Below are 16640 nucleotides of genomic sequence, written 5' to 3' on the forward strand. Positions count from 1 at the left end.
TCTTGTGAATGTTCTTTTTCATTTACGGGAAGAAAGAGAGAGGCAGTCTGGGCAGAGCAGAGTAAGGCAGTATAACTGGGCCTCCCGCTCCGAGCCTCCAACCCTACCTAGACTCCAATCCTGTTATCGTGGGGATTTGTTCTGCTGGCCCTATAATAGATTACTCCTCAAGGAAAAAGAATGTACTTGATTAGCTAGACAGCAATTTAATGGGATTGTCAGAGCAGGCAGCGATAAATCAGCTTTTGTGATTAAATGGGATCTCCAGTAAAAGATGTATGTCTGTCTCCAAATCAATAAATATTGAATGTTCTCCATTTGTTCCTATGTAGTGGAGGAGAGTGAGAAAAAACCCAGAGAGAAACAAAACCAACAGTTCCGACAAGGTAATGATCTCTGCCAGGCGCCGGTGGCGAGAAGAGGCTATTCTTGTTCTGGAGGGAGAGGGAGAGGGAGAGGGAGAGAGGGAGAGAGAGAGAGAGAGAGAGCATTTGTGTTTGCGATAAGGAGCGCAGCATTGAGGGAGAATTGGATTAGTAAAGCAAAGCCAAAGTTAGAATTTTGAAAAATTTAGTCCAGGACAATTTTTTATTTCTTTGAAGTGGAAAATCTCCCTTTCAGCTTAGATATTTTTTTCTTGGTACTGTGCAGTTGTAAATCAAACAAACATGGGTAAACACCAAAAGTTGTTTCAATTTCAATTTATTCTAGGAGAAATAGTGAATTGTGCAAGGGTGCCAATATATTGGACTGCATCTGTTATTGGTCTGATATAATTTCCTGGTACCTCTACTGCAGCTACAGCCATAGCTCTGATACTGTGAGTGAATGCATGTGGGTGTTTCTTAGACTGAGTTGAGCAGCAGAGAAATACACCATTAGATTGTTACGAGGTGTCTCTCTCACTGTGATTTAACACTAGTGGGAAGCAGCGTTTGCTTGGTCTATTAGAGGGAAATGAAACTGGACTGTGGACTGGAGGCTAGAGGCCAAATACTGCCGGCTAGCCTACAGCCCATGACCCCATGCAGTGATGGAGTGCTGCCTTGTTCAATTAACCAGCGCTGCTCTCTGATTGGCTCATACAGAGACTGAGAGATCAACGCCCAGGCAGTGGGCTGAACACACATTCTTACAATGTATTGGTTCTTCTCACTAAATAGATATAGACTTTTCGTTTTGCAGAGGTCATCCCAAGGTTATGGCAGAAAGAACAATGGACTATAATAATCAGATGCCATATCAATACATACTGTGGCTACATGCAGTAAACCATGTAAGTCAACAGAAATAGTACAGGTTAGTCTATTCAGTGTCACACACAATCTTTCAGAGCCTATTGAAACCATAGACTTTCAGTGAAAGTGGAATGACTGTATGTATCATTTGAAGGTCAGCAGGCTGTACACTGTGTAGGTGTGGTAAACATCTGCATGGATACAGTCTGCTCTGTGTCTCACTACTCTACAGATCAGAGAAAGAGAACGAGAGAGAAAGAGAGAGAGGGGAGAGAGAGCAGGGCTATAATGAAGACTGGTCGGAGGGGGGCTGAGGGGAGATGGGAGCAGCAGGCTCAGAGGTTCCAGGTCCCACTGGTCTCCTGCTCTACATTCCTGCTGCTTTGATACTGGGGGGTTCCCCCATGTCTGTCCATCATCATCCTAGCCACCCCACACGCGCGCATTAACGCACACATGCATACACACACAATCCCCCCCGTCCAACCCACCCACACACACACACACACACACACACACACACACACACACACACACACACACACACACACACACACACACACACACACACACACACACACACACACACACTACCCTCTGCCTTTCCTCCCCCAGCTCAGAGGAATTCAGTATCTCTGGACAGTGTTCCATTTCTCACAGGCCACATCCTTGATAGCTTAATGGCCCCTGGCTGAGGAGAACATGGAGCTGGGAGAGACAGGGTTGTAATCCCAAATGGCACCTTAATCAATGTATAGTGCACTACATAGGAAATAGGGTGTAATTTGGGATGCAGTTACAGAGGGAGTACCAGGTAGCCAAACATAAAAGTCCTCTTCTATATTCAACTCATTTAAAACCCAGGGAATATTGAGCTTAGCTATGGAGTTATTATCAGATGTTACAAAAAGGCCATGGTGGGTCTGTTGAAGGGGACAGTGGCTTTCATTCAACACTATCCATGAGTGCATAGCACATTCAGAGAGGGATTTAGAAGCAAATTAAAACAGATAAAACACTTCAAATACACAGATAGTCCCAAAATGTGGGCACTTTTTTATCTCAATGAAGTTTAAAGCCAAGGAATGTTGGATTATGGTGTTATTGTCAGAGAATGTTACACAAAGACCATTGTGTCGGTGTGTTGGAGCTTAGAGGCCAGAGGACACTGAGTTCTGATGGATAGAAGGTCTGTGCTGTTCGTCCTCTTCTGTTTACCTGGCAATACAACCCTTTCTCTCTGCGAGGTACAAGAGGTCACACCGAGTGGGTCTTTCAGATGCAATAGTTCTCTCTGTTAGGTACAAGAGCACGATATTGGCTACAGAGGAGCATAGCCTTTCATAGGCTGCAGTGATGCATCACAAGGCCAACAGACAGACAAGGGTCCAGTGCTTCGAACTTTAGAGAAAACAAAAACACTGAGCGTCATTGCAATGCATGCATGCTGCAAACAATGTGTCAATGCATGCTGTTACTCTGAAATGGAGACAAGAGCGGACCCAGAGCCAATTCAATCTCTCTCTTTCTATTCAGCCCTGTTCCATGTTGCCTGTACATAAAGGGGCTGGAGATGGAGAGATGAAGAGTGACGGAGAGGGATGGAGAGTACGAGGGATGGCGTTTGTGCCACTCATCCTACCATCTGTATCACAAGGGGACAAAGAACACAGCTACATTTAAGGCCACTCCGTATAAAAACAAACATAGACACACACACAAAGGTTCCTAGGTCCATTCAGCCATAATTTAGGCCACTGAGTTCAGGCAGCTCTGCTCTGCTCTTTGTCAGCGCTATTTGCAAGGCCTTTTATTTTGACATGAAGAGGACTGTGCCGTCTGCACCTCCAAGGTCTGTTCATTTTCTGTGGTGAAGGCAGAGCAATGATGGTCAGCCATGTTAACATTGATCTCTACCTCTTTACGGTAGGGAAGGCTTTTGTTCAGAGATGGAGACCAGTCTTAGAAAGATGTAGTTTTTCAGGACACAAAACAAATTTGTGAAAGAAATACAATAACATTTATCTGAGATGGAAGGAGTGGAAGACCACATAGTTGATAAATGGTTGGATAGAGGTTTGAAAAGGTTTGTACATTAATTAATTTGTTTGGTTACCATCTCCTCTCCACATACCATTACATCCACACACTTTTAGACAGTCCACTCCGCTCACCCGGCTGGCTACCTCTTGTCCTTGGTCTCACCTTTAGTCTATTGCAGTAATAAACGTGCACTGTGTACGCTCATAACTGCCAACAAGGGTCAAGGAAAGCAAAAGGCAAAGCACTATGACAAACATGGAATATATGTAAATAAATAAACTCATACTGAGTGTCTATGTAGACTACAGGGTGGAAGACCACAAAAAAAAACAGTGTCACCTACTCATAACACAGTGGTTTTTCAGGGTCTGTGCTCACAACAATAGTTCTACGTAACTTTAGATTTATTTATTTTTGTCAAGTAAGGGGATAAGAAAGTAATAAAATATGAAATTGTTTTTAGCAAGGCTGAGAGAGAGCAAGAGAGAGAGATAGAGAGAGAGAGATAGAGAGAGAGAGAGAGAGAGAGAGAGAAAGGCAGAGAGACCTGCACTACCCTGCGCTAGCTGACCTTCAGGGCGCTATAAGAGGACCATGAGAAGATTTTACAGCATGTTCTACTGCTGCTACTCTCTGTCATTTTTGTGTTCAGTGTGTGTGTGTGTGCGTGTGCGTGTGTGCGTGTGCGCAAGGTTGGGTGTGTAATGGCATGAGTCATGGCTATATGGCTGTGCTCAGCTGTGGGTCTCTTTATGGCACTCCTACCTATGATTGGGAACCAGAAGAACGTCACTGTGGACTATTGTTACCCCAGTGTAGGCTGACCTCGAACCAGCGTCATTGGTTCTGCTGAGTGCCGTGGACATGGGGGCCGGGAGAGGGAAGAGAGAGAGATAGAGAGAGAAAGAGGAGAGAGAAAGAGGAGAGAGAGGTGAGAGAAAGATAGAATACAGATTATTGTAGGAGTGGTGGGATCCTAGGTTAATTTCAGGTGTTGTGGAACAGTTTTTAATATATGTGTATATGTGCTCCTGTGTGTGTGTGTGTGTGTGTGTGTGTGTGTGTGTGTGTGTGTGTGTGTGTGTGTTTAATACAGATCCTGCAGCAGTGTGGTGGACAGAGGAGGGGTGTGTGTTATAGGGGATAATTGGTTTTGGGGTTGCCACAGATGGGTCCGGATGATCTGGTAATGAAGGCGAGGACAGAGGAAGGGACCATCAAGGACAAACCAGTTTTAATGCTCAGCTCTCCCTATCTATTCTTCACCACCACACCACCATGGCTCTATCAGTGTTGCTGGGATGGAGATTCAATGGTACTGTGTTGTGGTTGTTGCCAGCTTATTTGGTCCATATTTTCAGGTGCAGAGCTGTCTTGATCCACAGCTGGATTTTCTGCAGCATGTCCTACACTGAAACATATGCTGCAGTGTATTTAGGGCATCTGAGCTTGCTCCCATCACCACAAACATTCAGAGTGAGTGTTTACCCTATAAGAACTCACCACCAGGCGGGATGTCTGTCTGTGGAGTGAGCTGTCATAACAGCACGCCTGGAGGGCCACTGGATCCAGAGATGGCACCACAGGTTCAAAAGGGGTGTGGCATAATTCGTACATGTCTTTTCTGGGGCCTGGAGTTTTTCCTAATTTCATGACCTGGTCAGGTAAAACTTTGGGTCCTATTTGTAGGCTATGACAAAATAGTATTATTATACACTGAAGAAAAATATAAACGCAACATGCAACAACTTCAAGATTTTACTGAGTTAAAGTTCATGGAAATCAGTCAATTCAAATAAATGCATTAGGACATAATCTATGGATTTCACATGTTTTTTCTTTATTTTACTATTTTCTACATTGTATAATAATAGTGATGACATCTAAACTATGAAATAACACATGTGGAATCATGTAATAACCAAAAAAAAGTGTTAAACAAATCAAAATATATTTTATATTTGAGATTCTTCAAATAGCAACCCTTTGCCTTGATGACAGCTTTGCACACTCTTGGCATTCTTTCAACCAGCTTCATGAGGTCGTCGCCTGGAATGCATTTCAATTAACAGATTGCCTTGTTAAAAGATCATTTGTGGAATTTCTTTCCTTCTTAATGCGTTTGAGACAATCAGTTGTGTTCTGACAAGGTAGGGTTGGTATACAGAAGATAGTCCTATTTTGGTAAAAGACCAAGTCGATATTATGGCAAAAACAGCTCAAATAAGCAAAGAGAAGCGACAATCCATCATTACTTTAAAGGAAAATGTCAAGTGCTATGATGAAATTGGCTCTCATGAGGACCTCCACAGGAAAGGAAGACCCAGAGTTATCGCTTCTGCAGAGGATAAACTCATTAGAGTTAACTGCACTTCAGATTGCAGCCCAAATAAATTATTCAGCGTTCATGTAACAGACACATCAACATCAACTGTTTAGAGGAGATTGCATGAATCAGGCCTTCATTGTCTAATTGCTGCAAAGAAACTACTACTAAAGGACATCAATAATAAGAATAGACTTGCTTGGGCCAAGAAACACGAGCAATGGCCATTAGACTGGTGGAAATCTGTCTTTTGGTCTGATGAGTCCAAATGTGAGATTATTGGTTCCAACTGCCCTTTCTTTGTGAGACGCAGAGTAGGTGTACGGATTATCTCCGCATGTGTGGTTCCCACCGCAAAGCATGGAGGAGGTGTGATGATGTGGGTGGCTTTGCTGTTGACACTGTTGGTGAGGCACACCTAACCAGCATGGCTACAAGGGCATTCTGTAGCGATATGCCATCCCATCTGGTTTGCGCTTAGTGGGACCATCATTTGTTTTCAACAGGACAATGTAAGGGCTATTTGACCAAGAAGGAGAGTGATGGTGCTGCATCAGATGACCTGGCCTCCACAATCACACGACCTCAACTCAAATGAGATGGTTTGGGGTGAGATGGACCGCAGAGTGAAGGAAAATCAGCCAACAAGTTCTCAGCATATGTGGGAACTTCTTCAAGACTGTTAGAAAAACATTCCTCATAGAGCTGGTTGAGAGAATGCCAAGAGTGTGCAAAACTGTCATCAAGGCAAATGGTGGCTACTTTGAAGAATGTAAAATAAACAATATTTTGATTTGTTTAACACTTTTTTGGTTACTACATGATTCCATATGTGTTATTTCATAGTTTTGATGTCTTCACTATTATTCTACAAGGTAGAAAATAGTTGTTTTATTTAAATCCTTGAATTAGTAGGTGTGTCCAAATGTTGGACTGGTACTGTACATATGTTGGTCACTAATGCCTTAAAAAAAAGGTAGGGGTGTGGATCAGAAAACCAGTCAGTATCTGGTGTGACCACCATTTACCTCATGCTGATGCTCATGCTGAGTTGATCAGGCTGTTGTGGCCTGTGGAATGTTGTCAAACTCCTCTTCAATGGCTGTGCAAAGTTGCTGGATATTGGCAGGAACTGGAACATGCTGTCGTACACATCGATCCAAAGCATCCCAAACGTGCTCAATGGGTGGAATGTCTGGTGAGTATGCAGGCCATTGATGAACTGGGACCTTTTTTTTAATTTGTATTTTTTATTTAACTGGGCAAGTCAGTTAAGAACAAATTCTTATTTACAATGACGCTGGGCCAAATGTGCTCCGCCCTATGGGACTCCCAATCACGGCCGGTTGTGATACAGCCTGGAATCGGTAGTGAGATGCAGTGGCTTAGAGCGCTGCGCCACTAGGGAGCCCCCGCCACAATGGTGCACTCTGTTCACAATGTTAACATCAGCTGCCACCTGCCCAGTACAGTTGAAACCGGGATTAACCTTTGAAGAGCATGCTTCTCCAGCTTGCCAGTGGCCGGTGAACGTTTCCCCACTGAAGTTCACGACGACCAACTGCAGTCAGGTCAAAACCCTGGTGTGGACGACAAGCATGCAGACGAGCTTCCTTGAAGCAGTTTCTGACCGTTTGTGCAGAACCTCCTTGGTTGTGCAAACCCAGTTTCACCAGCTGTCCGGATGGCTGGTCTCAGACGATACCGCAGGTGAAGAAGCCAGTTGTGGAGATCCTGGGCTGGTGTGGTTGCATGTGGTCTACAGTTGTGAAGCCTGTTGGATGTGGTGCCAAATTCTCTAAAATTACATTGGAGGCAGCTTATGGTAGAGAAGTGAATATTAAATTGACTGGCAACAGCGACGGTGGACATTCCTGCAGTCAGCATACCAAATACACGCTCCCTCAAAATGTAAGTATTCTATGGCAACGTTTGTGTGACAAAACTGCACATTTTAGAGTGGCCTTTTTTTGCGCCCAGCACAATGTGCACCTGTGTAATGATCATGCTGTTTAATCAGCTTCTTGATATGCCACACCTGCCAGGTGGATTAATTATTTGGGCAAAGGAGATATGCTCACTTACAGGGATGTAAACAAACGTGTTCACAAAATTTGAGAGAAAGAAGCTTTTTGTGCGTATGGAACATTTATGGGATCTTTAATTTCAGCTCATGAAACCAACACTTTCCATGTTGCATTCATAGTTTTGTTCAGTATGGATAGATTCCCTTTTCATCTGTGCTATGACTATAGGGCCAGGTTTTTTATAGTCACGTCATGTGAATTCGAAACACTCCTGGCCTAAGGTGGATTAAACCCTTTCAAACTACAACAAACCTTGCTATTATTTATTCTGAATTTGATATAAAAAGACCCAAATACATCAACTTCAAAAGACCACATACTCTGTAATTTAGTGAACTACTATGCAAATAATGTTTACAATATTACTTTCACTCTATACACAATGTTGAGCAGTTTGAAACTTTGACTTTGAAAAATAAAAAAGGCAGACAGATTTCACTGTAGAAAATTATAAAAATGTTATGGCATAAAACCTATTATTTGTTCATCTGGTTACAGTGCTCTTCTGCTATTACTCATTCTGTAAGCTTTATGTAAGGCAGGGTTATATTTAACACTATACACAGTAGACTTTGTAACAATGTCTTTTATGTGTAAGTCATAAAACTACCAACCTTGTGCTTTTGCGCATTGTAGTCACTGATTGCCTGTAAAAGCATATATTCAAATACTTTCAACATTTTCATTGAAAATAATATCCCTTTTTCACACAGTAGATTGTATTATGCTGTATGCTGTTTAAAAGCTGCACTTGATATGGCACAAAATAAAAGTTTTCAAACATTATTCTAGTACATGTGGTACTATTCAGAGTTACGTCAGCTGTAGTGTCACAGTAACCTTGTGTTGTTGTCCTGGGCTTAGTCTGCCCACTAGAGGTTGGTTCCCTGGTGCTCACTGTAAGAACTGATTGCCCGTAAAATCCATATTTTCAAATCATTAAATCAACTACTTTCAACATTTAATTGAAAATAATATCCCTCTATTCATGAAGTAGATTTTATTGAATGTCACTCATTCTATTGCACTCTGTTTAACCAAACCTGTATTACCAATCAGTAAACTACATGACCAAAAGTACATAGACACCTGCTCGTCGAACATCTCATTCCAAAATCATTGGCATTAATATGGAGTCGGTCCCCCCTTTGGTACTATCATAACCGCCATCGATAACAGACAGTAATGTTGTTACAGGAATTAAATTCCACTATGTTTTAATACCCAATTAAAATTAAACACTCTGTCCATTCATAATACTTTGTAAGACTCTTATTTGTATAAAATGGACAGAGACCCGTCTTTAAAATCAACCAGCAGCATTTATTCTCGAGAGTACTGCCCATGATACATTTTTATCACAGGTTATAAACTGAAAATGACGTCAGCGTTTTCTAACAGTTCCGTCTCTTCTTGACACTGGTACAAAGGCTATATAGTTCTCAAGCCTTCCCACATCGTCTAGAGCCAAGGTCAGCCTGTGTAGATAAGCATTCTAGCCAGTCTGGCGATATAGTTCATTAATTTCCACCAAGGAACAGACAGTCATTGTTCTAATTCTTGATTATATTTACACACATTATATTCAGTACTAGGATTAAAAAGAAAATTCATACATATACAGTAACATAATAGTATTCTGACTAGTCAGTCCTGATTGAAATGTATACATAATTAGTCATCATTGATAAAAAAAATTCCCTTAACAACTGTGCAGCCGTCTTCATCGACCTTGCCAAGGCTTTTGATTCTGTCAATCACCATATTCTTATCGGCAGACTCAGTAGCCTCGGTTTTTCTAATGACTGCCTTGCCTGGTTCACCAACTACTTTGCAAACAGAGTTCAGTGTGTCAAATCGGAGGACATGTTGTCCGGTCCTCTGGCAGTCTCTATGGGGGTGCCACAGGGTTCAATTCTCGGGCCGACTCTTTTCTCTGTATATATCAATGATGTTGCTCTTTCTGCGGGCGATTCCCTGATCCACCTCTACGCAGACAACACCATTCTGTATACTTCTGGCCCTTCCTTGGACACTGTGCTATCTAACCTCCAAACGAGCTTCAATGCCATACAACACTCCTTCCGTGGCCTCCAACTGCTCTTAAACTAGTAAGTAAGCTAGTAAAACCAAATGCATGCTTTTCAACCGTTCGCTGCCTGCACCCGCACGCCCGACTAGCATCACCACCCTGGATGGTTCCGACCTTGAATATGTGGACATCTATAAGTACCTAGGTGTCTGGCTAGACTGTAAACTCTCCTTCCAGACTCATATCAAACATCTCCAATCCAAAATCAAATCTAGAATCGGCTTTCTATTTCGCATCAAAGCCTCCTTCACTCACGCCGCCAAACTTACCCTAGTAAAACTGACTATCCTACCGATCCTCGACTTCGGCGATGTCATCTACAAAATGGCTTCCAATACTCTACTCAGCAAACTGGATGCAGTTTATCACAGTGCCATCCGCTTTGTTACTAAAGCACCTTATACCACCCACCACTGCGACCTGTATGCTCTAGTCGGCTGGCCCTCGCTGCATATTCGTCGCCAGACCCACTGGCTCCAGGTCATCTACAAGTCCATGCTAGGTAAAGCTCCGCCTTATCTCAATTCACTGGGCACGATGGCAACACCCACCCGTAGCATGCGCCCCAGCAGGTGTATCTCACTGATTATCCCTAAAGCCAACACCTCATTTGGCCGCCTTTCCTTCCAGTTCTCTGCTGCCTGTGACTGGAACGAATTGCAAAAATCGTTTAAGTTGGAGACTTTTATCTCCCTCACCAACTTTAAACATCTGCTATCTGGGCAGCTAACCGATCGCTGCAGCTGTACATAGTCCATCGGTAAATAGCCCACCCATTTTACCTACCTCATCCCCATATTGTTTTTATTTATTTACTTTTCTGCTCTTTTGCACACCAGTATCTCTACCTGCACATGACCATCTGATCATTTATCACTCCAGTGTTAATCTGCTAAATTGTAATTATTCGCCTACCTCCTCATGCCTTTTGCACACAATGTATATAGACTCTTTTTTAAATGTAAATTCTACTGTGTTATTGACTTGTTTATTGTTTACTCCATGCGTAACTCTGTGTTGCTGTCTGTTCACATTGCTATGCTTTATCTTGGCCAGGTCGCAGTTGTAAATGATAACTTGTTCTCAACCTGCCTACCTGGTTAAATAAAAGTGAAATGAAATAAAAAATAAAAACTATAACATCCTCCACTCTTCTGGGAATGCTTTCTACTGCTGCCGGGACTTGCAATGATGTTGAGCGATTAGGCTCGCTGTCGGCGTTCCAATTCATCCCAAAGGGGTTAGATGGGGTTGAGGTCAGGGCTCTGCAGGCCAGCCAAGTTCTTCCACGACGATCTCGACAAACCATTTCTGTATGGACCTTGCTTTGTGCACGGGGGCATTGTTATGCTGAAACAGGAAAAGGGCCTTCCGCAAACTGTTGCCACAAAGTTGGAAGCACAGAATTGTCTAGAATGTCATTGTATCCTGTAGCATTAAGATTTCCCTTCACTGGAACTAAGGGGCCTAGCCTGAACCATAAAAACCACCCCCAGACCATTATTCCTCCTAAACCAAACATTACAGTTCGCACTACACATTGGGGCAGGTAACGTTCTCCTGGCATCCGCCAAACCCAGATTCAGCTGTCGGATTGCCAGATGGTGAAGCGTGAATACATTTCAACTGCTCCGGAGCCCAATGGCGGCGAACTTTACACCCATCCAGCCGACGCTTGGCATTGCGCATGGTGATCTTAGGCTTGTGTGTGGCTGCTCGGCCATGTAAACCCATTTCATGAAGCTCCCAATTAACAGTTATTGTGCTGACGTTGCTTCCAGAGGCAGTTTGGAACTCGGTAGTGAGTGTTGCAACATATGATTTTTACACACTACGCGCTTCAGCACTTGGCGGTCTCGTTCTGTGAGCTTGGTGGCCTTCCACTTTGCAGCTGAGCCATTGCCGCTCAAGCTGGGTCGAAATTTGACGAACTGACTTGATGGAAAGGTGGCATCCTATGACGGTGCCACGTTGAAAGTCACTGAGTTCTTCACTCTAGTGCACATGTTTGTCTATGGAGATTGCATGGCTGTGTGCTCGATTTTATACACCTGTCAGCAACGGGTGTGGCTGAAATAGTTGAATCCACTAATTTGAAGGGGTGACCACATCATTTTGTATATAGGAGTGGAACTCACCGAGCCTCCCAGACCTGCAGTCGAGAGGAGACTACCAGGGCACAGGCCGTATGTGAAGTGGCCTGGCGCCAGTGACAAGAAGTTGTGGGAAACAGTGAATACTGACCTTACCTTGACCCTCGAGAAACTTCGAGGCACAGTGGAGAAGAAGTTGGAGAGGATGGGGGACATTATCTATGAGTACGGGACAGAAAGATTTGGAGTGGAAGAGGCAAAAGGCGGGAGAAAGGTTCCAACCCCACCAGTTTCCAGGAGGCAACAAGAAATCAAGCGCCTCGTTCAAGAAAGGCGACAGCTTAAGAAACAGTGGAAGAAGGCCTCGGAAGTGGAAAAGGAGGGCATAGAGGCACTTCAGGCTGATATCAAAACCCGGTTGGCATCCCTCCGCAGAGCAGAGAACCTACGGAAACGCAGAAGGAAGAAAGAACAAACTAGAACTCGATTCTATAAAGATCCCTTCAAGTTCCTTAAAAGTCTCTTCACGAAGGAAAAAAGTGGAGCTCTAAAAACAACAAAGAAAGACCTAGAGGAGCACCTGAGAACAACAAACTTTGACTCAAAGCGACATGAACATCTGGCCATCCCATCAGATATCCCACCCATTGAACCCCCGGAACATCATATTGAGACCAGCCCTCCGACATGGAAAGAGGTGGAAAACACAGTTCGACGGGCAAGAACAGCATCAGCCCCGGGGCCAAATGGAGTCCCGTACAAAGTGTATAAGAACGCACCAGACGTCCTGAGGTTCCTCTGGAGGCTTATGAGAACAGCTTGGAAAAATAAAATAATACCCAAAGTGTGGCGTAGGGCAGGCGGGGGGTCCTGATCCCTAAGGAGAAGGATGCAGTGAACATCAGCCAATTCCGCCCAATCTCCTTACTGAAGTACCTGCAAAGGAATGCGTACGTCGATAGATCTGTACAGAAGGCAGGAATATCAGGGTTCTCTGGCTGCTTGGAACATTCCAGCATGATCTGGCACCAGATCCAAATGGCCAAGGTGGAAAAAAGGGACCTCCATGTAGTCTTTCTTGACCTCGCCAATGCATTTGGCTCTGTGCCCCATGAACTCCTGTGGTCTGCCTTCAGATTTTTCCACATACCGGACACCATCACAACCCTGGTGAAGTCGTACTTCCAGGATCTGCAGTTCTGCTTTACCACCTCAGAGTTCACCACCTCATGGCAGTGCCTGAATGTAGGTATAATGGCGGGATGTACCATTTCTCCATTGGCATTCATAATGGCAATGGAGGTTATCATCAGATCCTCAAAATGGGTTGCTGGTGGACAGCGGGTCGACTCTGGTTTCCGCCTCCCTCCACTCAGAGCCTACATGGACGACATTACAACATTGACCACCACTGTCCCATGCACCAGGAGACTGCTCAGAAAACTTGAGGAGAACATCAGCTGGGCCCGTATGAAGATTAAACCATCCAAGTCACGCAGCATCTCGATTGTGAAGGGAGTACTCTCTGACCTGAAATTCTTCATCGGAGATGACCAAATCCCAACAGTGTCTGAGCAGCCGGTAAAAAGCCTTGGAAGGTGGTATGATGCAAGCCTGAAGGACAAAGACCAGGTGCAACAGCTGCGCAAAGACATCAGTAGTAGCCTACAGTCCATCGACAACACCCAGCTACCTGGAAAGTTAAAGGCCTGGTGTCTGCAGTTTGGTCTCCTACCCCGGGTGTTGTGGCCCTTAGCAGTGTATGAGGTTCCAATCTCAACAGTGGAGAAGATGGAAAGAGGAGTCACAGGCTACTTAAAGAAGTGGCTCGGAGTTCCACGATGCCTTACCACCATAAGCCTCTATGGAGATGGTGTCCTCAAGCTGCCCCTCACCAGTCTAACAGAGGAATTCAAGTGTTCAAAAACCAGGCTCCAGATGACACTGAATGAATCTCGAGACCCAGTGGTGAGCAACAACGCGCCGACCTTGGCAACTGGGCGCAAATGGAGGCCAGGAAAAGCAGTCCAGGAGGCAACAGCAGCCCTCAGACATGCTGACATTGTGGGTCATGTTCAGCAAGGGAGAGGAGGCCTTGGGCTAACTAGCCGTGCTGCTTGGAGTAAGGACACTGCACCAGAGCGGCGGAAGATGGTAGTGCAGGAAGTACGCCATCAGGAGGAGGCTGCAAGGTGGGCCAAGGCAGTCTCTCTTTCCAAACAGGGACAGTGGACTCGATGGGACAGTGTGGAGAAGAGGAAGATAAGGATCTGTGGGCCATGGAAGCGAGGCGGTTGAGCTTCTCCATCAGAGCAACATATGACGTCCTTCCAACACCAGTTAATCTTCACCAATGGTATGGTGAAGATCCGGACTGTGCCCTCTGTTCCATGCCAGCCAACCTCAGGCACATTTTCACAGGGTGTAAAACAAGCCTCACTCAAGGACGCTACACTTGGCGTCACAACCAAGTCCTTAAAAACCTTGCGTCCGCCCTGGAGGACAAGCGAGCTGCCACCAACTCCCTACCACCCCCAGCAGCATCACACCCCTTACGGACAAACTTTGTCCGCGAAGGGGCTAAACCACCGAAGCGCGGCTCGACACCATTAGAGCGAGACCAGCTGCGCTTGGCCCGCGACTGGAAAATGCTAGCTGACATTGGCCGGCAACTTGTGTTTCCTCCGGAGATCGCGACCACCACCCTAAGACCTGACATGGTGCTCTGGTCCCGTTCACTCAAGAAGGTCTTCATCATTGAGCTCACAGTACCCTGGGAGGACTCAGTAGATGAGGCTTATGAGCGAAAGCATCTGCGCTATGCCGATCTAGCTGCCGAAGCACGGCATCATGGCTGGAACACAGAAGTCCGACCAGTGGAGGTGGGCTGCAGAGGTTTTGTGGCAACATCTACAACCAGACTGCTTAGAGACCTTGGAATTAAGGGCCAGAGCCAGCGTTCGGCAATCAAAGCTGTATCGGAGGCGGCAGAAGGCAGCAGTCAGTGGCTCTGGATGAAGAGGAAAGACCCCAGCTGGGCCCCGAAGTGAGAGGGCCAGGAGGTATGCGGTCAACAATGCTTGACTCAGGGAGGAGGATGCCCCTGCCATGCATAGTCCCATGGGATGTTGGCTATCATCAACAAGGCAACTCCTATGACTAATTGGGAATGGGACGCAAGCGTAGGATTGATCACCCTGTCGCTGGCCGCCTTTGGGGAGGGTGTATAGTGTGAAAGGCCGAAACACCCTAGGAACCAAAGGTACACTACTGATGATGCGCTCCCCAAATTTCACCAGGCTCACTGTTCATTAACTCTTGGAAGTGCTTGCACAAAGGATAGTAACATCTCATCCTGTGTTCTTGGAATCTTTACTCAGGTTTAACATGTTACAGGTCACGACATCCTAATCAGACACTCATAATGCACCTATGCACTTATATATCCTAGATAGGTGCCCCACTAGCGCCCTCTCTGGGTTGTCATTATGCCCATTATTTTATTAACAAAGACCATGAAACTGGTCCACGAAATTCTTGATATGTTTAGCAAGCTAAGACTCCATGTCATCAAATAAGACCTTGTATGCCTCTGCTATCATAGCTCTTTCGCACAGGTACATGTTCATTATCTTTTTTGTACATTTTTCCTCTTCAGTATCATTCAGTCTATTTTTTTTTTTAAATCTGTTGCTGCTCTTCGAATTGACTTCTTCCCTTCTGTCACTTCCTTTGACTGCTCTCTCAAGAACCTCAAGCGGAGCTAGACCCCTGATTGTTTTATGTTTGTACACATGGGGCATGATGTCTGCTATGTAACAATAAAAATGCACTATTTTGAGTCCATATGCATGACCCCTAGACTTTTTCCACATTTTGTTACGTTACAGTCTCATTCTAAAATGGATTAAATAAAACTATTTCCTCATCAATCTACACACAACTGAGTAATCGGGGAGAAGGGCCTTGGTGGTCACCCGATGGTCACTGACAGAGCTCCTCTGTGGAGATGGGAGAACATTCAAGAAGGACAACCATCTCTACAGCACTCCACCAATCATGCCTTCATGGTAGAGTGGCCAGACAAAGGCCACTCCTCAGTAAAAGGCACATGACAGCCCACTTGGAGTTTGCCATAAGGCACCTAAAGACTCTCAGACTATGAGAAACAAGATTCTCTGATTTGATGAAACCAAGATTGAACACTTTGGCCTGAATGCCAAGCGTCACGTCTGGAGGAAACCTGGCACCATCCCTACGGTGAAGCACGGTGGTGGCATCATCATGCTGTGGGGATGTTTTTCAGCAGCAGGGACTGGGAGACTAGTCAGGATCGAGGGAAAGATGAATGGAGCAAAGTACAGAGAGATGCTTGATTAAAATCTGCTCAGGTTGGGGGCGAAGTTTCACCTTACAACAGAACAACGACCCTAAGCACACAGCCAAGACATCGACAGAGTGGCTTCGGGGCAAGTCTCTAAATGTCCTTGAGTGTTCCAGCCAGAGCCCGGACTTGAACCCCATCGAACATCTCTGGAGAGACCTGAAAACAGCTGTGCAGCGATGCTCCACATCCCCATCAGACAGAGCTTGAGAGGTACTGCAGAGAAGAATGGGAGAAACTCCGAAAAATACAGGTGTGCCAAGGTGGTAGTGTCATACCCAAGAAGACTTAAGGCTGTAATCTCTGCCAAAGGTGCTTCAACAAAGTTCTGAGTAAAGGGTCTGAATAATTATGTAAATCAGTTTTTTTGTTATTAT

This window comes from Oncorhynchus mykiss, chromosome 16 (genome assembly GCF_057628025.1).
Source record: "Oncorhynchus mykiss isolate SJ-2025 chromosome 16, ASM5762802v1, whole genome shotgun sequence".
NCBI classification, from domain to species: Eukaryota; Metazoa; Chordata; class Actinopteri; order Salmoniformes; family Salmonidae; genus Oncorhynchus; species Oncorhynchus mykiss.